This window comes from Anas acuta, chromosome 14 (genome assembly GCF_963932015.1).
Source record: "Anas acuta chromosome 14, bAnaAcu1.1, whole genome shotgun sequence".
Taxonomy (NCBI): domain Eukaryota; kingdom Metazoa; phylum Chordata; class Aves; order Anseriformes; family Anatidae; genus Anas; species Anas acuta.
In genome coordinates, this window is record NC_088992.1 from 5,384,845 (window position 1) to 5,409,804 (window position 24,960).

General features: G+C 42.8%; 1 protein-coding gene and 2 long non-coding RNA genes across 3 annotated transcripts in view; 1 reads left to right on the top strand and 2 right to left on the bottom strand.

Moving 5' to 3' along the window:
• Nucleotides 1-24,960, bottom strand: part of ADAMTS2 (ADAM metallopeptidase with thrombospondin type 1 motif 2) — a 176,938-nt gene that overhangs the window by 142,512 nt on the left and 9,466 nt on the right. The gene's annotated exons all lie outside the window — the stretch shown is intronic.
• Nucleotides 12,799-18,836, bottom strand: LOC137864559 (uncharacterized). The gene is made up of 4 exons (XR_011101543.1): nt 18,174-18,836; nt 17,979-18,057; nt 16,047-16,262; nt 12,799-14,087 (listed from the first exon to the last, which is right to left on the bottom strand). It is a non-coding gene; the product is annotated as an uncharacterized lncRNA (long non-coding RNA).
• On the top strand, nt 22,930-24,414 carry LOC137864561 (uncharacterized). Its single transcript, XR_011101544.1, has 3 exons — nt 22,930-23,085; nt 24,006-24,121; nt 24,212-24,414. It is a non-coding gene; the product is annotated as an uncharacterized lncRNA (long non-coding RNA).

Genomic DNA, 24,960 nt, shown 5'->3' on the forward strand with positions numbered 1-24,960 from the left:
CTCATTTCTGTGGTAGAACCAAGCACTAGGGGACTGCTGGTAGATTCTTACACCAGGGAGGAACTTCTGCTGCAGGAGCTGTGCCCACAGGGTCCAGCAGCAAGCCCAAGACGTGGCTGGCAGACTATGGCAGGAACATACCCTGTAGCTCACGTGGAAGGACCTCTTCTATAATTGTTATAGATTATTCAAATTGCAGCAGTGCTTTGAGGAACCAAGTACCAGCGTTCTTGCTCCTCCTGTTCCCAGGGTACGATACAGAAGGAACCAAACAGACGCAGACCTGAAATCGATCCCTAATTCTTAATTGAAGTATTTGAAACCTGTTGTCTTCTTAATTCTCCTGGTTTTATCAGAAGCATCACAAGGTCAAGTTTCAGTCCCTGCCATTAAACACAAGTGATCATCTTCATATAGTGGGCTTTTTAAAAAAATAGATAAAAAGCAAAGCTTTAGCCCTCACAGTAAGTAAACAGAAACTTGAAAATAGAAAAAACAAAAGTATATTCAGAGTCAAGAAACAAGAAGTCAATGTGAATAAAAAAAATGATTCCTACTTTTTTTTTTATTCACATGATCCTTTAGTTGGGGGGTGTTACTGACTCAGAAAGCTTTAAATTGGCTTTACTGCAACATATCTTCCAGAAGGATTTAAACAAAGCCAAACTGAGCAGAAAGCCTTGGCGTTCAGCTCAAGAGCTGTCTGGATCAAAGGTTACAGAAGATATCACAAGGCCACATGACTATTTCTACTTTGACATGCAGAAACTCTCCTACACCAGGTTCTGTCCAAATTCACCGCAAAATATCGTAACAGCAGTTATATAAATGATAAAAAGAACACAATGATAAATTGTGTTTTTAATGCAATGATATGGCAGATTTTTCCAGTTCTTCAAAAGGATTAGTGACTTGCACACTGTGCCAGAAAAGCAGAGAAATCTTAATCTTTCCATTTGTTTTGCAACCCAATAATGACTGTTTAGGAGTATGTTTTTCCTTTATGCATTGTTCAAAGTACCGGAATATCTTAATGCACTTGAAATTAGCTCCTGCCTATGATCCCTGCTACCCTGTGTAAATCACACACTTTAAAAGAATATTTAATTAGAGATGAAATAATACCAGCATACCACCACGAATTTATTTCACAACATCCATTTCTGTTGCAATTTTGATCCTTTTTTTTTTTTTCATTCTAGCTTGGTGACAGTGTTATGACAAAGAACTATTAGATATACCTGCAAAAGCACAGCAAACTGCAAGCAGTAGGAAGAGAACAATATCAAACATCCTGTTTATAGCATGAAGTATATAAGTTTTATGGAACCCAAACGGCAAAGTCTCATTTCTCTGACTTCCTTCCCTATAAAGCTAGGTAAGTGTTACGAGCAGCACATTTGTCTAGAAGTGGAGCACACATTTTGTTATGGCAGCTTACCTTAAATTCAAGCTTTCAACCTTAAGGGGTAAATAGTCAGCGTGAGGATTTAAGAATAAATCTCAGTGAAACACGCAGAAGATTTATGACAAACTATCTGAATAAATAAGAAAAAGCATTATAACAAAAATGATTTGGGTCATTGGGATAATTCATTGTATATGCCCTAGTATTTACAATGCCACTCACTATATTACACAGAAACAATAACGTATGTATTCTAACCTTACATCATAATTCTGATACATGTACTTCATGGACACTTTTATATTTAAACACCTTTATACTGATACAACCACATTTTCTTTTTAGCCTCTCAATGTGAATGCTTCCCAGGAAGGCTGTCCTTAATTCCCTCTTTATATCTGAAATAAATTATAACAGCCTGCAGTTTATGTATTGCTTTTACTGCGCTGCCTTATGCTGGAACAGTTGCGTGTGTTATATAGCCAGCCTCTAACAATTTTTTATGCTGTTTTGTTAGCCCTTCAGAGTTTCTCAAGAGGATTTAAAAGAAAATGGAAAGCCTATATACTATTTTATAAACCATTTAGATACACTGAGAAGCACAAGCCTGGGCCACTGTTAGACAGCAGTGAGAAAACCACATGACGATGTCGCACTTCTAATTTTAAGAACATGTTATTTTGCAAAACTGGGGCACGTAAAATACTGGCAATGCCTGATTAAGATGGACAGTGGGCCAAGCCCTGAGTAGATCTCAACACGCTTCTGAGCCCTATCAGACAGTTCTTTGTAGCGTTGTAAGACTAAAACACCAGCAAACCATTCAAACTCTGAAATTCGCAACACACAATGAAGATTTTCAAAGGACTTACTGTCCCAAAGGGACACAAAAAAAGCTGGCAAGTGAAATCAGATCATGGAAAAGAGTTCCAAAGAAGTTTCCGTGGCACACTGCACTCTTTCTTGCAGCAAATGAAGCATGGATGCACACGCCAAGCGGGATCCGCACGGCCTGGCTCTGCAGTTCCCGTATCACCAAGAAGCCGTCTCTCCATGGTGGCACAGCTGACAGCATCATCCTCACTCCTCAAACCAAACAAGCCTATTGTAAACTGATCTAAAAGCTGTCTTTAAAGCTGTGCTGGCTACATAAGCCAAGAGCACCAACCATAGGCTCTGCTGCACTTCTTAAAACTGCAGGCTTGAATTAAAATCACACCTTGCCATTAACCCGCTGACTAAAGTCAAATCCTATCAGTTAGTGACATCCTAACCAGTGACATCCCCGCTGCTCTGAACAGGGTTAAATCAGCCTTAGAGAAGACACCTTTTTCTGGTTTATTAAGAGCCAGTAAACTTGTCTTTCTCCCATCTAGCACTGATGAATGCAACCACGATGGTTTCAAACCTCCCTGTGAACTGAGCTGCGCAGCCCTTCCAGAAGGAGAAGGGCAAACACCTTTCAGAGATTTTAATTCTTGTTACACCTTCCATCTGTTGACCATGCTCTCATGCATTTTGCTCTCATTCCTCAGTACCAGTTCCAACATATTTAAGTGGATTTCAAGATTTCATCAAGATTTTCATCACAACTTTACCTTTGATCCTAGGAGAACCAGAGGACCATGTCTCAGTGCCACCTGAAAGGGCATCTTACTGCTAATACGAGAACATCGGTGAGCTAACCATGCTGCCTCCCAGCCCCTTTTCCCACCAGCTCCACAAAACCCAGGACCATCTTCAGGGAGAGAAGAAATTTTGTTCCATATTTTTTCCATTAACATCCATGGGATCTCAGAGTGCTTCACGCTTCCTAAAACCAGGTCCAGTATCAACATTCATACATTTGGAGACTGAGGAAATTCCTCTGGCCTGTTCCATGCTACTCGAGCGTTGTGCTAAGAGGTTAGCAACACACTTAAAGGCACAAATCGGGGCGACAACCCTTCGGAAGCACTACCAACAGCTTTGACAGCTTGCTGTTAAAAGTGCACACGCACACTGGTAAACTAGCAGCAGAAAGTTGATCAGAGAAACGACTTACTAAATGCTCTGCAAAAATTTACTATAACTTACAGCTGTTTTCCAAAAAACCTCTAGTAAGCGAGCAAATCAGCTACAAAAGATGATTACTCTCATCCCCCCCCTTCTTTTGCACTAAAATTTGCTAATTATCCCCAGCCCAAGAATCAGCCTCCTAATTAGGAAGTAAATCTCTTGGCTTGAAAGGACACCAGCCTGTAATTGCTCCTGCATGTTCATTTCCATTCTCTGCAGCTTTCCATGATGTTTGTCAACACCTCCTTTGCCTTTGGATATTTATTCTTTCCTGTTTTCTTGATGCTGATTTACCTGCAAGGAGAATGGAAGCCCCTTTTATTTAATCTTTCTTTTAGACTCTCGCAATGCAAAATGTCTGCGAAACACAGTGCTGGAAGTAGCAGGTTTCAGTTACTGCAGTTACTGAACGAGCAGGAAGCTCATAATGACTTGTGGCTTCGTGTCTATGAGACAGAACCCAACCCTCCAATACGGCAGCCTTTCTGAACAGACGCGAGATCATAAAGCGGGCCCTCAGGCTCTTTACGTTCATGTAACAATTTCACTGACCACAGCAGTTACTGCCTACTTTTGTTAGTGCATGGCAGCGAGATGTACTTTCTAATGTCTTTGCCCTAAAATCCTGAAGAATGTTTCCAGATTGAAATTGCTTGAGAACTGCTGCAGAGATTTCTACGCTCGGTGGATAAACGATGCTTCCTTCCAAGCAGTGCGACTGCAGCGCAGACCTCTGGCTTTGTGCTAGCCATCCACTGACACATCTAGGCAAGTACCACATGCTGCTTTATTTTAAAATGGATATGGAAAAAGGGGCAGCCTCACCTGGGTACTGCAAAAAAAGCAGTGATGGAATTCAACCACCTGCACCAGCAGCAGAAGGCACGCAGCAGCCTGGGAGCCTCCTTCCATTCCTTGTTCCTAATAGCAATGAATCCACGCAATGTTCTTTGAGGCTCTTAAATGAAAAACATTATTTAACTAAGGCTCTTTTTATAGAGCATTTTGCATCGGTTCACTACGGGGCACAAAGGGGAAGGAAATAATTTCTGGAGACTTTAATAAGAATATACCAATCTGACTAATGGTCTTGCTATTTTAACTTTGTATAGATTCACCTTCTTCAAAGCAGACCAATAAAATATGTATTTTACTGCAGTGGAAACAGGTAGGTGTACAAAAACTGTAGCTTCATCTAAGGTTTGGTTTGGTTTAAAAAAAAAAAAAGGCAGCCTATCGTTACTACTGGCACCACTTCCAAACCATTCAGAGCCTCTCCTAGCATCAGAAGTTTTCCGTTAAGTTCCACCTCGGTAAGCTGAGCTATGCAGAGAATTTCAATCTAGAAATAGTGGTAAACACTGTCCTTTAGTGGCTTTCCTATAAGATCCAGGGCCAAGTTCAGTTTTGGCTTATCCAGTTTGAGAAGTTCGTGCAGTTTAGAAGCGAACTTCCTTTGTGCGCAGCAAAGCCCAGCTCCCTGCGTCACGCCGGAGGATGTCACCAGATGAGAGCACATTCTGTGCACTGCAAGTCATCTGCACCGACGGGATGTCAGCCTGCTGGGATGCAGCGTTTGGCCCTAGCAGCCAGGAAAAATATCCTAAGAAAGCCTGAGCAGGTAACGCTGGAGGTGGTGATGCCTCAGTTTGTGATTCTTACGGACAGATTAAGTTATTATTACAACTGGATTAGAAAGAAAAAGCGTGGCTTCCCCTCCACCCGCCCCCCTTTTTTTTAGATTTTGGAGAAGGATCAAAGGAGGAAGAACAAGAAGGAGAAACTGCCTGCAAATCTCAGTGCAGTGCGGGGGGAGAAACCACACACAAAGCCAAGAAACAAATGGATAACTGGAGAGAGAAGAATCCCTCCCTCTTTCATCAGGCTCTTCTAAATCTGAGGCAGACTTTCTCTCCAGTTGTAAACTGAGAGAGCAGTGAAGAAAGAGATGGTACGTTTGGAGTCACGATGGAAGCATCAGAATATATCAAAACAGCTGTAGGCACAAACGCACTGGCTGGGACAGCAAGCCCATTGCCTAAGCCTACAACCACAACTGTCTGCCCTAGCCATAAATCAGCCTCTTAACAAAACGGTTTTTCAGTTCCCAGGCTCCTCCGATGCTCCTGGGCCTCTCTTTTTTTTCCAAACACATCTGCAGGGCATGCAGATACATTTAGGGAGCAAAATATTCGCTCTCTCATCTTCTCATGGCTTTGACAGCGGGAGGCACCACCACCACCACCACCACAAAAGAGGTAAACCTTGCTTCCGGAAGCCAAAAGGCAAAATCCACCAAGAGGAGAGAGGAGAGAAAAAATTCCAGCAGTGACCTGCAGCGATGCTGTGCTGCTGGTGCCTCCCGTGCGAGTCGCCAAGCCGGGGCTGCTCCGTTCCTCACGCTAATAGCACAGATGCTCCGGGAGGCCCCAGGCAACGGGAGGGACGTGGATTTGGCAGTGCCTCATTGTGGTCTTTTTAATATCGTTTATTTAAAGCCTTTCTGAAATCTCCTTTCAAACTACAGCAGAGCGGGAGAAGGGTAATTAAAAATAAAAGGAAGTTTTCATCTGTTTCAGCACGATCAAAGGAGAAGGTAAAGGAGCGTGCGAGTCCTTAGGGACCCACGTTCCCCACCGCTGCACAGTCAGCTATTGTCATAAAACACGGACCTGGATTTTCTTCAGGCAGTTTTGCTTAACAGGATATTCTGAGATGCAACATCTCATTTTCATGAGGGGCCTCAGGGGACAGAGTAAAAACACCCATCATGACCAAAGTAAAGAGCATTTAAATATCAAAGTAAGAGGGGGGAAAAAAAAGGTAGAGCGGAAAGCTTTGTCCAGCTACAGGGATTAATGAATGATGGCACAGGTTGGTTTACCCTCAGCTAAGTGAACTTTCTTAGTGTAAGCAGGGCTGGGGATAAATTGGGACATTTATTCCAGATGACAAGACTAGAGTAAACAAATAGATGCTTTTTAATTTCCCCTTTTACTTAGGGAGCCATAAAAATTCAACAGCAAAGACACTGCACAGGGAAAGACTTAGAAGATTTAGATTAACACAAAAAATACAACTTTTTATCTGAGCAAAGCTTTGTCATAATAAAGGAACAGGAGTCTTTTAAGTCCAGAAGGGCTCATCCTCAGAGAAAAGCACAGCCCCGTACCCTGCACGCTGGATTCCTGTGTCCACATCTCTACTCACCTCGGTTCTGCCCCTGTGCAGGGGTCCTGAGCGCTCCTGAACTTCCCCTTTCCGTGAAAGCAGCAATGGTACGAAATCCTCTCACATCTTGTGGGGAAAACAGAGCAAACACTGTCCAACCCTAATTAAAATAAACCTGAAACACTCGATTGTGCAAGTAGGCTCTTCAAATCCCTATTTGAGCTTTTAAAATCAGGTCATTTTTAAGTGCTGTTTGAATACACAACTTGCTTTCATTTCATTGAAATGCTGGAGCAGGATTAGCTGTTAGATTTACTGTAGCTACCAGGATCAGCCCAAGGGGACCACAGATCTGATGTCACATTTGAAGAAGCACTTTGAATTAAAAGACAATTAAAGAAGAGATTAATAATACATTCCATACTTCATCCCTCAGTAAAGTAATGCCATCCTATCTCGCTTAGCAAAGCACGTAGCAAGCAAAAGAGTTATCTGGACCTCCAGAACATCTCAGAAAATCCACCCCACCATCATTTAAAAATAAGAAAAGTAAACACTGCGGTGATGCGTATAACAGGGACACAGAGCAGCACGTTGCATTATCTATAGGAACTGTTTCTCTTACTAAGGATAAAGTCTAGTTTAAGCACATGGTTTTCGTGAGTTATAAATTTTTCATAAAACTTCATCTTACTTTAATTGTTGTCACAAGCCTGAGAAATCAAAGATTTTCAGAAAAAAAAAAAAAAAGTGTTAGGAGTCTGTGGTATACTATACTTTCCTTGCAGCTAACTCTTTTGAAGACTTGTTTTTTTGTTTTTAATTACAAAAGGAAAAGGGCTTTTAGAAGGCACAGGAGTGGTTTAGCAAATTACTAGCTGGAGCACAGCATAAAACCCAGCGCTGACAAGGGGGTGCGCTGAGAATTTGGGTCCTGAGGTCAGAAATACCATCTGTAATGAAAGATGGTTGTATTTCAGAGTGCCAAGTGACAGCTGTGGTCCAGAGCTTTTCGTCAGATGTGCAGGAAGACAGACTCCAAAAGAGGAGAAATTGGTGTATGCACATCTGGTAGAACAGCATCCAGTAATTTACTACAGGCATAATGGCTCCTTAGCTTTTAAGGCAAAATATAATTGGGCATGAATGGCCATGGTTTTAAAAGGTAGCTTCCAAGATGCATAAAATAGAGGTATCACACAGATGAAACCTCTTCATATACAGGAAACCTCTATCTCGGTACCTAAGTCATTCACTGTCTTGGTTTTGGACCTTATCCAGAGCCGGAGGCAGCAGTGGGCATCCTCACTTGCCATCAGAGAGCAAGGCCTGAAGAGTCACAGTAAAAGAGAGAAGGGCAGGAACTCGGCGCTGAGCAATCTTACAGATACACAGATTTAAATTCCGCTTTTCATCCTGGATGAGGGAGGGAAGAGCTCTATCACTCTGGAAGAACTAGAGCCAAAGATAAATACTATTATTAAGAGCAAGAATAATGCATACAGTTGATCCTGCAAAATCCCAGTCAGCACAAAAAGACAAAAAGGAAGATGACAATGCAGTCTCTGAACTTAGCATAACTTTTGCTTTTTAGATACAATTTTCTGATCACTTCTGATGATGACCAGATGTATAAAGCCCATCTGATAAATGCGGTGTGTTTTTTTTTTCAAATTAAAAGTAAATTTTTTGTTCTAGATCCAACTCAGCATACATTTTGCATTAAGAAATGCTGCCAAATTTCATAACTTAATTTGAAAAAATGATCTTTCCTTAGTCTACAAATTGCTACATTCCAAGCACATCCTACACAGCCTGGTCAAACTTAACGCAGTCTCATAAAGCTTAAAAGAGACTATTTCCACTTGTCCAGGAAAGTCAATAAGACAAGAACGAATGTTACTTGTGATACCATTAGAAATACTAAATACTTACAAATTATGCTACAAAACATGGACATGAATAACTCAGTGTAAGTAAACTCAATAGTATAGGACTTGCCTGCTTTTCTTCCATGAAAACAACTTCTTAGACACTGTTCTTTAACATCAGAGCCTGTTGTCCATGAGATATTTGTAACTTGCCCATTTAATTGCAGGCTTGTCTCTCTTTTGCATTTGAAGTCTATATTATTTCAAGGAGTTCTGCTCCACTCTTTCCTCATCATGGTTTACACACTGTTGCATAATGCAACCTTATTAAAGAGTACAATCTGCTGTAGAAGGCTTTCTTCTGCCTGGAACTACAGAGAGAACTGAACTACGGCTGGCATCATTTCAGCAACAAGTCAGTCTACTTCCTGAAAGGCAAACTAAATAATTTGATGTCCTAATTACTTTGGGTAAACTTGAATTTAGCCTTATGCCATCTCTCTATGTAGTATTTAGCCATGAACTGCAGACTCGCTAGCACACCCTGACCCACTTAATCGGAAGCTGAATCATAACTGATACCAAAACAGATATCAGAGGAAAGCGTTAGCCAGTTCACCAAATTTCTTCCCATGTCTGCAAAAACTTCAGCTGACTCATTAAGAAATTACTTCTAGAAACGAAATATGGAAGAGCAGCAATGTCCTAATTAACAGAACAGGAAGCACATAATCAGAGCGAGAACCATTTTGTCTAGTGGGTGCACTGTCGGACTTGTCACATCAACCAGGCTGTGTTCAAAGGCTGTGTTCATCCCCAAATGTGTCCCTGCACTGCTGTTGGGTTTTCTCACTACCCCACACTACCGTGAGCTTAAATAAACCTGCCCCACAATCAAGCCTTACTAATCTGCCTACCGAGGTAGATCAGCTTAAAGGACGTTCAAAGTCATCTCTTAATCTCATCTCTGGAGATTATAACCTCCTCCTATGTGTTCCAAGAGTTTTTTAAAAACACTTTTGCTCCGCTGCAGAAGAATGTATTTTAACCAGAAAGAGGCCAAGACTAGAACACGGCTTCCAAGTCCTTAACAATTCAGGTGGGGCGCCCATCCAAATCTGCTCTGGATGCAAGTCAGATCCAAAGCTTCAGAAAAACTGTTTTCTTGTTCCAGTTCAAATATGGACAAAATCTCAAAATCTCTCTTGAGACAATGAACATACGCCTCAGATGAAATACGATTAAAAATACTGTTCCTCCTTCATCTCGCGGTTTAATTCTGAGGAGATGGTCCCACTTTTCCCTCTTGCAACATTACACCCAGCTCTGCTGTCAGTCCACGTGACACCGAACAAAAGCAATCTCCCTTTGCCAGCTACAGACTTTCCACCACTTTCTCCTGTTCCAACCCAGCTTTAACACTTTAACAAAATATGCTTCAGTCCTTTCCATTTCCAAAGTCAATTCCCACAGATTAATGCATGTGGGTTTATGAATCAACACACAGGACGTTTAACTTGAGAAGTTCCTCCCTCTGCCCTCTCCTTGTGACTGCACTCCATATTCTCAACTCCAGGCACGTTATTAGAATAGTTACTCCTAACTTCATTAATCAACACCCTAATCCATCCCACAGGACGCTAGCAGAGGATTCTTTTCCTGCAAAATCCTGCCACTAAGGACGACCGCCCTACACCTACCACATGTTTAAAATCGGCAGCTTTTCCACCTCTTTTACCCTCATTCGCTTTCACTTCCACCTCATAAATATACCTTCACCAAAGGAAAATCAAGGAAAAAAGAAGCCACCTCGCTGGCCCAGGGCTCCTTGCAGGGTGACTGCTTTCCTCACACCAGCAGCAGTCTCCGAGTCTCAGCAGCAGGCTGCAGCCTGTGGCTGGCCTGGCTGTGTTGGGAGAGCTCCCTTCTGGGAACAGGACAGGTAAAGAGGCTCAGACCTGAGTTATTCTTCACCCAAATGTATCTGCTGCACTTGGAGGTACTGCTAAGCAACTTGTTATTTGGGTGGTAGCTACCTTCTCCTGCAATGGTATAGGGAAAACGAGTTAGTCCAATTCCTGAGAAGCTTACGAGTTCAGCATAACATATAAGAAACACTTTTTTTTCCTGCAACAATCTGCTCTTTGGCACAGCCTCAGAATACTTTACTGCCACGTCTTACTTTGAAATGGGAGGATGCCAAGAATGAGATAAGTGCAGACATCCATGACTGGGAAACACAAGTAAAAGGCCTTCTCCAGAGCCAATTACAGCCTTTAGCAGACAAGCGCTTCAAAGGAAAAAAAAATCCCCCAAACTAAACAAACAAAGAAAAAGTAACAGTAAATTTGTCTCTCTGCATTCAACAAGCAGAAACACAGCGTTTATTTCTTTAGATTAAAAGGCTCTCCTTTTTTTTCCTTTTTTTAAATGAAAACCCCTAAAATATCCAACCAAACCGAATTAAAGCCTTTGTTTCTTCAGCACTTGAGAAGTCTGGCTCTGTGACTCTAAAACATGAATGCCTAAATTATTACATTAAGGAAGAGATCATTCTCTATCTGCAACTCCCAATCCATTGAATGGAAACCTAGATTACAGCAGAGACTTGCCATGAGATAGAACTGCTTTAGGGGCCAGATTTGTCTCCCGCCAACTCCATTTAGCTTTTTATCTTCCATAAAATACCGATAGCATTTTATTGTGTAGTTTTATCATCAGTTTTTCCACTACTACACGTTGTAATCAATATGAGGCGAAAATGTCAATGTGCCTATAGTCCTAATTTGAAATTTCATAGTTTGACATTTTTCCTTTTGGAAATAGGAAGTGGTAACTTAAGTCAATTAGGCAAAACACAGTGTGTGAATACCTTACAAAACATTAAGAGCGGGGGCAAATGAGTTAAATTAAATAAGCCGCAGCAAGTAATTGACCAATTACATTCAGCTTCATGCACAATTAAGTCTGTTAGGGATCCCAAACTGACCCATTCTGTTACCTTGCCCAGGTACATAAAGCCAGCAGCTGGCCAAGAGAAGGCCAAAGGAAGGAAAAGACCAAAAGGCACGATAGCAGGAGCAATGTCTTTTGCTAATACAGGATCATTTTGAACCTCTAGGGAAGATCTCAGAGAAGCAAGCAAGAAAACACCCATATAATAGAAAAATAACAGCAAAGTCCTTCTCCCCCCTCCCCAAAAGGCAACTGAAAACATCTCAGAAATCTCCAGCCTGTCTAACCTCAAGGAAGACTAACACAAGTGAATGTGTCTCAAACCAGTCAGTCTTAATGAAACTGAAAATTACCTGTAAACAGCACTAGAAATGTAATCTAGCTGCTCTTCAGTTGCCTGATGCCAGAGTTCCGGCCACTTCAAAGTTTTTCCTCCACATCTCCTTGTTTGCTAGAATATTGATGCTCATCGCTGCTATTGCACGGGAGAGACATAAATAAATAAACAGACTAGCATTAAAACAACTCCAAAGCCTTCTGAAAGGGGTTGGAAGACTATCCAGGAATGGCCAGCGCCATCCAGCACACCTCCACGTCCCCGAGGCTCCAACGTGGGCCTGATGAGAGCCAACAGCTCGCAGCGCAGAAACACAGGCCAGCTGTCCAGTGCTACATATTCAAAGTATTTACACATCAAAAGAGGCTGTCAGTGGGATGTGCAAACCACCCCTCTGGAGAGCTGAATGCTTTAAACTCACAGCAAGTCAGGCAGGTTACACGTGTGGAAGTTTTACTTTCCACCAGGTGCTGCGTACCTTTTTTAGTTCCCCACGTAACCCTATTAAAGTTTGTACTCTGGAATGGGCTGCAGAGAGGGCAAACAGACACGGAGTAGTTCAGAAAATCCACCGCAGCCTTTAGTATCACTGGAAGTTTCAAAACCTTGTTTTTCTGACAAGGTTGTTTTGAGTCTCAGGCACTTTATTAGGCTGGAGACAGGCACGGCTACAGGAGGTTTTGTGGTTTGTGTCATACAAGAGATCAAACGTCAGGGTCGTAACTGCTCTCGGTGATATAAAAAATAAAGGGCAAAGGACCGCAGCAATGCTTTTGTGAACACGTGCAAGAATATTCACTGCTCACAATTTAAACTAAACCAACTTCAGCCGATCACCGTGACTGCTGGAGAACAAGCCAACAACCTGCAGGCCTCTGCCAGCTGGTGTATCGCACACACAGCCCTGGTGGAGTGGCAGGAGCACCGATGAGAGAGAAAATTCAAGAAATGATTGAATGGGTTTTGCTGAAAGTTTCCACATACATGAGAATTTACCTCTGGCTTAAGACCAGGAATGAGGAACTGACGGTCCAAAAAGAATGTCTTGGCCAAGGCTACGTAGAGCTTGAAAAGGGGGCTTCTCGTGAGAGCTCGAGTGTTGTGGTTAGTCTGGCATCTGCTATCACATGTTTTACATTTTCCTTCCCTAATGATATTAAGCTCCCTGTAAGTACTGAAAGTAAGGAAGATTTACTTTTTTTTTTTTTTACCCGTTTCTCCCATATGCTCTGGAGATGCATTAGCACCATTTGCCAACTTATTCCATTTTTAAAGCAGTTGAGGGATTTTAAATGTACAATAATTTAAACAATTCAGTCCAAATTTCATTTAATCGATACTTATCTTCAGTTTCTGTGAGTTTCATAAAAGATCAACTGTCTTTTGCAAAAGGTGGTACTTGGAATAGCTTGAATATACAATATAATGTTACAAGTATAGGGAAACTATCATATACACAGACTACTCCAGGAAACCTGTCTTCCAGTAGTTTCCATAAATCTTAATCCAACAACTAAGAAGATTTTTTTTAATCTTTGACTTCTTTTCCAAAGAAAAAAGCAACTCACACTGGGTAAGGTAACTATGCAGAAGATTAAAAGTAGGAAATACAGCAGTTTTGGAATACCCAACATTGCTGAATTGTAGCTTTTAGGCTCTCTTAGGACCTGCTCGGTCTCTCTTAATGTGCAATTATTCTAATAGCATGCTCAAAAAAAAAAAAAATGTAGCATTGAGCCAAGGAAACCACAAATAAAAAAGGAGAAACGTGAACCTGATGCTTGATAAAAAGACTATTACTTTAGATTTACTTTCATCTGTTATTTTTCAATTGTACCAGCCCAATTGAGCAATTTTAAAATTGATGGAAATGCCATTCATGCAAGTAAAATAATGCAACTGCATCTTATTGTTGAACTCGGCTGGGTAAACCTCTGAGACAGCACAGCACCGCCACATTAACTGAGCTCCTACAAATGGGGAACGGAGACGGGTTTCATCCACTTCTTCCCCAACCAGCTGATTCCCATGGTCAGAGAGCAGTCTGATCGCCTGTGCTCCCAAGTAGTGGATGTAGTGGGTAATGCTCTGCTTAGCTTGAGACTCCATATGCAGAAGAGGCAGAAGTGAACTGAGACGGATCAAAGCAGGGGCAAATGCTTTGGAAGAGTTCATGTAAGGACAACGCCATAGCCCAGGCAACTTTTGCTACAAATCGGGGCAAAGAAAGGGGAATACTGAGTCGCCGTAATTCCCCCAGCAGCAGTAGAACAGAACTTCCCCAGTCCTGCAAAGAGGATTTGGAGGTGGTGTTATTGGATTATACCACAGTGAGCAAAAGATGTAGAAACCTAACAAAACAGAGCAACGTGCATTTTAACACACCTAAAATTTCAAGAGAAACAACTGTATTTTGAAAGGAAGAAAAGTCCATTCTCTTGTCTGAAACTGGATTTAAGGAACACAGGAAGCACAAAGCTTTGCATTACTTGTATTAAATGTTTGGCTGGTTCAGTAGCAGAACACAAATTAATTATCTGAAAATTAATGTCTGCAAAGTGACTAGAAAGCTTTTATTTTTCCTAAAGGAGGCTTTTTATATGAACTATCTCATTTCCTGATTAGCAAAATAAAACTATGAAATTATTTTCACCCTGGCTACATCCCAGCTGGATCCCAGCACTGGCCCGAGAACATACTGTACCCATTTAGCTGTTGAGAAAGTCCAGGAGAAATTCAAGCATCTACTTCTCATCTCTCCTGATAAAGATATTAACCCAGGAATGTAAACATAGGGCTGGGCATGTAATATACGGCCAGATGCTTGCCTGGAGAGTTTTATACCTGGTTTTTGTTGCGTTGTTACCCCCACAGCACAAACAGCACCTGTTCTGCTTTTGGAGGAGAGTCCAAGTCCAGCCCTAGATGACAAATCACCGAGGTTCATACCTCTGTTGCTTCTCTTCCCAGGTCTTATGCAGAAAGGTTTGTTCCATTCCAGAAATGCTCTCACCCCTAATAAGGGCCAGAGGGCTACAGCCAACACAGGATTCACCAAACACTACTGGAGTTGTGCACGCACGTGGGTCAGCAGGCCAGCAAGGAGCAACGTGTAGGTCGGGTGCTTGAGTACAATTCCTAGCAGCTAAATGTCACTGCAATATCTGTTTTCAATAAATACAGAGAAAAGAATCCATACCCACACGGTCGCAGTGCACAGGGTCATTCCTGTAAGGCTTTTCCTGCTCCAAGCCATAAAGTCATGGAGCAAGACAAAATTAGCAGTTAACTTGGTTTTATGTTAAAGTTATGGTTTTATGTTTAGTTACACCATTAGAGTAAGAGTTTAAGGCCATGACAAGTACTGCTGGGTAAGTCAGGTATCTCCTGTCTCATGAAAGGTAAATCCAAATACACACTGAGAGCCAAAATCCAAGAGCAGAATTAATGCCTCTTCTGTTTGGAACAAATAGAGCTATCCTTCAGGAAGGTGTCTGTATAAATGCTACAATAAGTGAGAATTGATTAGTATCTTCCAAAGAGCAATGTTAAGATGGATTTATAAAAGCGATCAATAGGCATTTTTTTATTAGTCACATTTTTGGCAGCTTGCCTATAACTGCAAATATATATTTTAGAAGTTCAATTCAGCAGCCAAACCACGTTACAGAAAAAGAAAGACAGTAAAAGCACATCTCGTGGAATTATATTAGTGCTCCCTCCTACCTACAAGAGAAAGTTTTACAATTAATTCTGGCCAAGCAAATTAATTCCACTTTACTGTAATACCATCCCTTGAATTCCCTCCACGCTGACTAGGTCTTTTCCATTCCCCTTCCTCATTCTTTTATTTCATAAGCGCTTGACAAAAGCGTTGTCTGTTTGATTAGACTGTACTTAACCTGAAAGGGGTTCATCAGCCACGGGTTTTAAGGTAAGAAGCAAGGCAGCAGCACAGGGAGATCTGGTGTCCACCACGGTCCTGAACAGGGCTCTGAGCATCCCTGGTCAGCAACAAGGCTGCTGACAATGGTATGGATTGAGAAGCAGGTGCACATGAGAAAAGTCAAGGAGACAGCCCAAAAACACAGAGTGCAGAACATCAGACAGAGGAACAGGCTGTTTTCGTACAGCCCTAAGAAAAAAACAGACTGAGTTGGGCATTGGGTGAAGCAGCCTTTGAGCTGGAGTGGGGATCTGTGCCCTGTTGCTTGATTTATTTTGAGTTGAGGGAAAGACTTCCTACCTCCTTTGTAAGCAGGCAGGCTGTATGAAGGATAGCTGACTCCAGCACCTCACCCTAGCTTCAGCTAGCTGCAGGAGCCCAGGTTTTGGCAAGTCTGGCTTGTGGCGAAAGAAGGAGCGATACGTGTAGACACTTCAGAGTTTAAAATGTCATATTTTGATGCTGACAAGTTCAAGACACAAGAAGAGGTTGCCATGGAAACACACGCTGTATTGCCTGGAACATAAGGCAACGTTTTACATTCACACAGGGAAAAGAAAAACTTGGACCAACAGTTGCCAAATCAGGTTTTGGGTGGGGAAAAAAATTAGTTTGTCATTTGTTCTCAGACAAACACTTTAATTTAGAAACAATGAAGCCAAAAGTAATGAAAGCATTTAGGATTTATTTCACATGGCTTCCCCATCCATAGAAAATGACTTTTTGCTCTGAGGAAAGACTTTATTTTGCAGTCCATCAGCAGCAAATCCACCTCTGTATCACCGTATGCTGGTGTCTCCGTCTGACTAAAAAAAATTATAATTAAAAAAATAATGAACAGTTGTGTTCTTTGAAAAGTTACTCCTGCAACGTTCCTTATCCAGGTACCTACACTGGCCAACAGAACTAATACAGGAATAAAATTGGCCAGAAACGTGCAAATTTGTATCCATAAAGATGCAAGGTCTTCGCTGTTACACTCACTCTGCCCAGCCCCTTCTCTAACTCACCGCTGGCCTGATTTTAGGACACAATTCCCACACACCCACATTTCCTCAAAAGAAAAGAATTCCTTCCAATTAATCTTTCTCCCATAAATGTATAGCTGGAATGATTTTTCTGGAAACTTTCTATTAAGTAACCGCTGGATTTGAAAGACAAGATTTTTTTTATTTTTTTTTAAAGAGAGGGAGGTGGGGCTCGACTTCAAGCACTTTATTTTTGGAAGCACAGAAGACAGTTTGAATTGTTCAGCCTGAGCCCAATTCTTTTCTATTTTGAGTGTTCTAGGAAGCTTTACATTACTGGGGCATTTACTTGTTTGGGATTTTTGGCTATCACAAGCATGATAGATGTACAAACCTTCAGTTCAACTGAAATATTTCCAGTCCGCAGCTGTGATGAGACCTTCCTGATTTTTGCAAAGGAGGCCAAGTTGCACTTACAAACACAGAGAGCTGTGCTCTGTATCATGGTGTCACGATCAATGTTTTTGCTTGATAACTTTAATAAAACCTAAAACAAATTGCAGCCCATATTTCTTCATCAATACTGACCGTAACTACCACTGAGCAGCACAAGGGGAAATCTCTTTTTTTGCTGACTATGAGGGCTAAGGATGTTCAGGTCACACTGGCGAGCCTGAAGACAAGCAAACAACCTTGTGAAGCAGCACGAGTGCTCTGCTGCTCCCTGTAAACGCCCCAGCAGGCCAGCACCATGGTTATAGATAAATCCTAATGCAGGGCTGTGTTTTCACAGACGCCTATGGAGTCAGGTGTAGATAACTGACATTAAAACACCGATGGGCTCCCAATTTCCTCAACACTCCAGCTTATGTGCTTACAATCGCATCACATCACATCCAACTGGCTCATTTTTTTCCCCTGACCATCCTACTGTCATAACGACACCCTGTAAATGTTTTCTGCTGGAGGGGCAACTGCAGCATCTCAGCAGTGCTGTATGCTATGGAATTCAAGAGCTACTGCTGCCACCCATGCAAAATGGATCACAGCAAAAGGACCAAGAAACAATTTTTTAATGCCAGATCATGTTTGCATCCATCCAGCAGCACCCATAAATTTGGTGTTTATTACTTTATTTTCAATCTGTCTGTATGAGATTGATTCTGTGGCTAGTTCCAATACAGCCTTTTTTTTTCTTTTTAATCTAGACCACTTTTTTTGCACAGACCTTCCAGGTATGCAGTATATGAACTTTTCCCCTTACCTTCTACTTTCAGCATCAGCTCTGAAAAAAACTTTTGCTTTTCTTTGGAATCTAGGAACTCCATGCATTCCTTAAAAACCTGACAAAAACATGGAAGCAAAGCAAGAGTACATTACTAATGTATCTTCAATATTGCTTAAAGCATACCTTTCTCTTTTGTCACACCTCACTTCCCATTTTTTTCCTCATTATTACCTTTGTTGAACAAATGTGTCTACCAAAACTCATTAATATGCAGAACAAACGTAAGGATCTTCATACACTTGGTTCCCTTTAAAAATCTACAGTTGTATCTGTTTCAAAAAGACTGAGGCAGGGAAATATGGAAAAGCTCATCTGTGAAGTTATGGAGACCTTGGCTGCAGTTCATTCAGCTTCGCAGGGTTCATCACAACAGTATTTGGCTCTTCTCTCTTCTGTTCTCTTCGCTGCTAATGGATACTTTACTGTTTAATTAGTGCAGCATGATCCAAATCCCATCAAAGTCAATAAAACTCTTTTCATTTATGTAAACGGCCTTTGGACTAATTCCTGAATTAGTACCAGAAGCAAATAAAATACCCTTAAGAAAAAGTATAGATACACTGAGCTTACGCTTTAAAGTACAATCCTAAAACCTTCCTTCCAAGGGTTTTTACTTGCTTCGAAGAAAATTTCATTATTGAACAACTCATAAAAACAGCTCAACAGGCCTTTTTTTCCCCCAGTCTGATTAAAGTGTCAAAATGAATCTAAACATAGGTACCACTTCTCTGAAAATCCTTCCCACGATTAGGGCAGCAAACCTGCCTTGAAGGTTATGTCCTCCTGAAGCTACTCCTGGGGCAAGCCCAGGAGGGTTCCACCCTCCAAAAGTAGGGATGTGGCAATAGGACTGTATTTAAAAGGTCCTGCCCCCAGCCACTTGTAATTCCTCCAGCACCCAAGTTCAACACAGCTGGTAGTTGTGCCAGCGCAGCTGTGTGCTGGGCTCACCTGGAGACAACTTCACCAACCTGATTCACCCACTGAGGCTATTTAGCGAGACAACATCCAAACCTGGCCGAGTGGGATTAAGACAGATGATGCCCACCTGAAGAAGGCTCTGTTCAGTGGAGCAGGCAGCACTGCATACAACACAGCTTGTTTTCTGTAGCCACTGTAATCAAATTAGCAAGAGAGATCACCGGCTATTTTTATAATTCAGGGTGGAGTGGAGGTTTCCTGCTCTCAGAACGTAGCCTGCTTGCTGCAGAAATTAATGAAGCATGAAACGAGCAACATGATGTTATGTAAACAGGGATATTAAAGCTTCTTCTGATACTTTTGGAGTATCCATGCTGGCAATCCCAACCAAGCCACACAATGCCACTGCGTCATCTCTCACACAGCAGCATGTTTTAGCTGACTGGCACATTAAACATTAGAGCTTTTTGCCAAGTTTGACCACAGAAATCACATTCATATCCAACCAGTGCTGACTCAGCTGCAGAGTCACAGAATGCTTTTTTAAATTCCCCAAAGCCCAAGGAAAAGAGCCCGATCTGTGTTGCTGGTTTGGGCAGGGTTTTCATTCCGAATCAGCTCAGGCTGGCAGCTCAGCAGACTAGGGGACAACTTTCCTGAAACCAACTCTGGCTGAAAGTTAATTGAGAAAGAAGAAAATCCGAGATCAGGATGAGAGGTGCTTCAGTCCCATGTGGCTGGAGCCGTGACCCCTTCCTGTGGTGGAATCGGACACGGCAGCTCTGCTGGACACGTTGGTGATGAGCTCCAGCTCTCTGCTCCCCTCTGCCCCACGCTTCTGGGCAGCCCCGAGCCATCACAGGGACTTGGCTGTGAGATGCACCAAGCTGGGTTCGCTCTCAAACATTAATTATTGCAGCCCTGCCCTGCAGGATAGCACTGGGGATAAATGGGAACATCACTTCTTGCTTTGTTCTGCCCTCTGGATGTACTTGGTGAAGGAGAATATTCACTGACCAAGGATTTTGTTGTGAATAGCCCAGAAATCAGTGTTCTCTGCCCACGCCTGCGGCACGGGCTACTCATGAGCTATTATCACCTTCAGCACTCCAGTGCCAGGGCTCAGCATCTTCCCTGCTAACAGGGATCAAACATCTCCAGCTGCTCTTTCCTTTGGCCTTTCTTCCATCCCAGTGCTCCCTCCCACCGGAGCACACACAAGGACACCGCCTTCTCGCTGCTCCCAACACCACACTTCCCCGCAGGAACCACGGGGCATTTCTCTGCACCAAAGGGAATATTTCCAGCTCACGGAAGGACGAGCAGTGTGACACACCAGCTCGGTAGCAGCCTGTGGGGAGCGAGCCTTTCAGGCAATCTGTGTAGCTCTGGAATTCAAACCCTTGGGCTGTGGTGGAGCACGCTAACCACCTCTTGGCAGCGGTTACAGAGATGGCCAGTTGCTCTGCATTCCTCCACGAAGGAACGATGCTGAAGAAGTCCCTGGCTCTGTGAAGGCAGAGGATGGGGACCCACAGGCTCAGCTGTCACTCGGGCCACCTTCGGGGAGGACCAGTCAGTGTGATGTGCTGCCCAGGGCTTTCATGATTCAAGCAGCATCAAAAATCGTGAATAGTACATTGGAGTACCCAAGCAGTACCCTTGACAGAGGAAGTCTATTCCCAGAACAAACCATATTGCTCTCTGTAGCTGTCCCTTGAATCTCTGGCCAAATGCAGCAGGAACGGGAGCAAAAAAAAGGAAATCTTTTTGTCAGGGACCGCGATCTGAGCCACAGGCAGTGCTTGACGGGTTTGGCCCAAAGGCTGCCCACTTCTGTCTCTCTGCTCTGCCCCCACTTGGAAAGGCAGGGAAACATGAACAAAGCCAACGTGCAGGGATGCTAACGAAGCTTATGGAAACCAGCTGCTGAGCCACAGCAGGACTTTCTGCATCAAACCTGGGGCAGCCTGCACTGCTCCTGCAGGAGCCAGGGAGGAAGGACTTCTTTCTGATCAGCATGACAGAACACCCACGGAGATATTCACTGGGTGGCTGGCCAAAAGACCCTGAAGTTTAGAAGTCTCCATTTATTTGTTTGTTTGTTTGTTTGTTTTTGAAAAGGGTGGACAAAAGGCTGGCAAGGTAGCCCTGAGCCAAACGGGCAGCTTTACGACAGGATGCTCAATGCGTGATTCCCTCCCCGTGCGCTGCTCCCTCACAGCACTGCAGCACCATGGCGAAGCGGTAAGGTCACCTTCTGCTAATTGCAAGTAGTCAAAGTACAAGGCCACTAAATGCTCCAGCACCTTCTAATCCACAATCCATTGCCCTCTCTGAGTGCTAAAAACTCCTCCATGAAGCAGCCCACGAAAGATGAGCACAGCCTCAAAAGAGACAGGGATCAGTTGACGTTCCCCATTCTTTCCAAGGATACTTTAAAGCAGCTCATGATTTGTCACTGATAGCCTAGAGGTCAAAAGCAGCCTCAATATATGAGGTTTTGTTTGGGGCTCTGCCTTTTTTAATTAAGGATGTGATGTCCTAACAACAACGACAACAAATTTAAACTTTGGGATTTGGTAGACTCCTTGCAAATGTCGACATTGTATTAAGTCAAAGCAATGGACTTAGTGGCGCGGAAGAGATATAAAGAGGATTAAATGTGACCTGATAGGACTCTAACGTCAGTGACAAGTGATCTTAATATAAACAAATATAAAACAAAAAGAGAAAAAACGACCAGTTTCCCACAGTGGGACAGCTAGAACATACCATAGTACTTGCAAGCAGTGATTCATTATTCCAAAATTGTATCCTTGGGTTAAAGATGACACAGAATCCGTTCTGGAACTGCATTTAAAAGTGCTACCTAGGCACGACACTTCTTAAACCCGTAAGTTAAGGCAAACACCCCTCTGTCGTTCCAAAGGAAGACAAAATTGCCAGGAGCAGCTAAACCCTTCAAAGACCTAAGTGTATCCATCGTGGCCAGATTTCACATTATTAACACCATGTTTATTCAACAGTATTGCCGGTGGTGTCCTGATTTCTACAGGCTTGCATGATAACATGAAAATGTCACCAAAATTAGGTCAGAATGGTAATTCAGAGACAGGAGGCCAAGGGGCCTTCAGTGAGCCCAAACCTGTGTGTGAGCACGCACAGCTCCTGCAGCTGAGCCTTGAACCCCCTGCCCCTTGGTGAGCAACGCCTCTGCAAGTCCTCCAACATGCCCGGATCACTGCTCTCTTCTTTCAGTGCATTTTGCTATTTCCAAATACGCAAACAAATCCCAAATACGTTCCTTTACCAAATCTCATGTTAATAGCACACATGCATTTGCGGGTTTTGTGCATCCTGCTGCCTCCCAAGCACGAGTGGATCTCTTTACAAACCACGACAGGCTGCAATTCAGACTGTCGGAGGAGGGCACGTCACCAGAAGAGTGTGAAAACATCTAATTACATGAGGCCAGGTCCTCAGCTAATGCAAACTGACAGAGCTCCCAGAAGCCCACGAAGACACGATGCTTCAGATTAGCAGAGGTTTGGCTGGTTATAATTGAGCAGCCCCAACTTATGCTTTTCCCACCTAGTGACAGATTGTTGGACTCCTGACCACCAGAATCTCACGGAGGGCACTGGGGAGTTGAAAGCAGCTTGCATCAGAGAAAAGTAAACTCCGGTTTGGTTGGACACGTATTTGGGATCCAGCTGAATTATCAGAAAAGCCTGTTGAAGAGATGTGCAGTTAGCGTTTTTCTCATACAATTTGGGCATTTTTTGGTTGGGGGAGCTGGGTGGGCAGACTCAGACAGGAGGAAAACCTTGTTCCTTTCTGGCCCCATCTTCATAGAAGAGCTGTCAGAGCGAGCTTGCAGATTCAAGGCAGCTGGAATTGCCTCATCCTCCTGGCATGGACACGAGGAGGGTTTCTCCTGCTCCCTCCCCCCTCGCTTAATGCATCACCTCTTCTGTGGTGGGGATGTGGTGTGAGGCAGAAGGGGAAGAAGCTTTAGCAGAGCTATTTCAGTTGTAGGAGCACACAGTTCTGTCCTGTTCATCCAGCATACGGGATATAAACAGCAATGGAAGAGCTGCACTTGAGCCTCTCGCACTCAACTCCCTCACCACCACTGCACCAGGGGACAGAGAACAAGGTGACAGCCAAGGTTATAAGCTGGAATACTTGATGGCCTCCTTTTTGTCCCAAATTCTTTGCTAATCAACCTGCCCCTACAAAGCCAAATGAAGCCAGTGAAACTAAACTGACTTCAGCAGCTTTGGAGCAAACCCAAAGATCAGCTACTTGCACTGGGGCTTCCCAGGCGTTTATGCAAAATGATGCTGGACCATGACACAGGAATTGACAAGGATCTATTTTTACTTTGCGATTCTCTGCTTGGAGAAATGCAAGATTATCCTGTATTTTCATAGGTCCAGCATTTTTACTGTATAAGATGCATATGATTATTGTTGGGCTTAATTTGACTGCAATGAAATGCCTAAAAACTTTATTTTCACAGTAAATTCACTACCCGACTGAGGAGTGCCAATGAATTCTCTTTTCTTTCTTTGCTTGTCCATTACTTACCCAGCCTGAGTTTCATATTTCTCTTTCAAAGCGGCAATTCATTCTTTGATTAATCACATTTTTACACTTACTGCTATGTCAGCCTTAATGTGCCATAACTTTGCAAATATTTAATATTGACAGACACCTCCAGCACTTATTTGGTGATTCAATACTTTGGCTTAGGAATGAATGCTGGATCCGCCATATTCACAATGAAGCCTAAAACTATTGGGAAACTCTGATTTCAAGCTTTGTTATAAATCTGAAATCAAGTCAAATTCAACCCTACAATTTCTTCATCCCTAAGCACTTGATTTCTATTGAACTGAGGTGATGTAAAATTTGGGCTCCTAGGCTTTGGGTTTTTTGTTTTGAGTATGCCATAGGTAAAAGTCTGTGACTTTACTTAGGATCACAGTGCCCTACAGAGAGAGATTTTGAAAAGTTCCAAAGCCATGTTTTTAATCTACCTATTACTTACTTTAAGTATATGAAAATTTTTAGACATTTTCAGCCTTGCAAGTTCCACAGACTGCCAGCTTCCAATATAACTTCTGTCACGTGAGAGAGTGTTGGCACACGAAAGACTCTTGGCCCAGCTTAGCTGTCTTCATCATCAGGTAGTGATTTATTTCTCAAAGACTGTTTTTTAAATACATTCTGGTTTGCAGAATGCTTTCCAAACAACATCTTTCACATTCCTTCCACAGCTCCTCTGCTTGGGGAAAGAAAAAAGCCCAGCAATGCTAACGTTCTGAGGAATCAAGAAGTGTATTCTTCTGCATACGAATTGGATGAACGTGATTTACCCAGAAGTCATGATTTCGAACAAATAAAACCACTATTAAAACGGCAACCACAGCCTGTGCTGCCACCTATCCTTAGTTAATCTCTGCATTTTCTGCCGACTCGTTTTCTACTTGGGAGTGACAGGCGCTGTCCTGGGAGGTCTCCCTCCCTGCTGATGCAAGAGCCACAGACACCAGCCCTTGCAGCAGGCTCAGGAGCCACAGGAACTGGCTTTTAGTCCTGGATTTTGCACATGGGGAAAATATTAACAAGGTTAGCAAGTCTTTAGACTGAAGCCTGTGCTCTCCCCCTCTTCTAAATTCTATCATTTTACTATGTTCATATTAAAATTTAGATGGGTTATTACTATGTTTAGCTCCTGAAATATTTTGATGCCCAAGAAAATAGGCCTTTTCTTTCCTGTTAGACTTGACAAATTATTTTACCTTTCTCCCTCTAATACTGAGCACAGTACTCAGTGCCTGGTGACAGAAGGCACCTGTTCACCCCTACAACTTGAAAAAGAAACTCCTCCAACTGTTCAAGAGCAGCACAGAACCTGGAGCCTGGGCATGCAGTGTGAAGGTGCCTTATCCACAAGGATAGCAATGATATTCATTGACTCTCTCTCATTATAGGATTAGTAAATTTCATGCTTAATTTCAGCAGA